This window comes from Manis pentadactyla, chromosome 2 (genome assembly GCF_030020395.1).
Source record: "Manis pentadactyla isolate mManPen7 chromosome 2, mManPen7.hap1, whole genome shotgun sequence".
Taxonomy (NCBI): domain Eukaryota; kingdom Metazoa; phylum Chordata; class Mammalia; order Pholidota; family Manidae; genus Manis; species Manis pentadactyla.
The window spans coordinates 169,874,731-169,875,802 of record NC_080020.1 but is presented as its reverse complement, the minus strand read 5'-3'; the positions used below and the strand labels follow the sequence as shown (position 1 = coordinate 169,875,802).

Sequence of the window (1,072 nt, the reverse complement as noted above, 5' to 3'; positions counted from 1 at the left end):
CATTATGTCCTTTTGCCTAACATACCTCACCACAGAGGATATCCTGGCAGTTCTCATTATTTTTGAGTGGGTTTCAACAGCTGTAGAATAATTTTAAAAAAAATAATAAGCCAAAATTGGAACTCACAGCTCCAAATTATTTTCAAAAGATACTCATCCTAAATGGAGAATAAAAAGAGCTGACAACTTTTCCTTAGATTTTATTATCTGAGGCTATGATAGTCCGTACTTTGCCTCATTTCATTTATTCAGTTAATTCATTAATTTCTTGACATATAGTCTACAGAAAAGTAGGCATACATAGGCCCTTGGCATTTGGGTTTGGAAATTGGAAAGTCCTGGTTTTTAAAATACTACTTCTGCCATTCAATATCTGTGTGACCTTCTGAGAATTACTCAACTTAGGTAAGTCTCACTTTACTTATCTGTCAAGTGGAGAAAGTAATGATATTCCTAAGAAATATTAATTGATAATAATTTATGAATATAATCAACACAGAGCCTGAAAAGACTTACTTTTGTTTTTTGTGTTTTTTTGTAAGTTTGTGTGGTTTTAGTTTTTTTCCTGTATTCCCCTATTCAATCTGGGCCGCCACAATCCAGACAGACAGAAAGTGGGAGGACACTTTTTTTGTGCATCTGTAGCAGAAACCTCAACAGCAGATAGTAACTGCTCCAGAAAAGATTTATGTTTATAGATTTACACAGAAAATGGTATTGTGGGAGAAAAGAGCTTTAAAAAAGAAAAAGCTTACTATTCCTAAGGACATTACAAAATATTTGGGTAACAAGGTGTTAAAAAGTCTAGTTAAAGACATGACTAGAGCACTGCTTGGCAGTAATTTTTTACTGAGTAGTCAGAGAAGCTACATGTGGGGTTTAGTTCCCAGTTGAAAAGGATTGAACACAAGGCCCAGGCAGTGGACAGGCAAACCTAAGATCATCTCAGTGTCAGCCTAAAGTTTTCTCTTCTGATCCAGAAATCTTTCCACTTTATCATGACTCTTCCTGTAAATAAGCATGGCCAAGAATTTATTGTTTAAGGAGATCAGAGATGGGAATATTTGTTAGG

General features: G+C 35.0%; 1 non-coding gene across 1 annotated transcript; it reads right to left on the bottom strand.

Annotated features, from left to right (window-relative positions):
• Positions 1–563: 563 nt before the first annotated feature.
• LOC118935104 (small nucleolar RNA SNORA31) lies at positions 564–690 on the bottom strand. Its single transcript, XR_005033682.1, has one exon. It is a non-coding gene; the product is annotated as a small nucleolar RNA SNORA31 (small nucleolar RNA).
• Between the last annotated feature and the right edge of the window lie 382 nt (positions 691–1,072).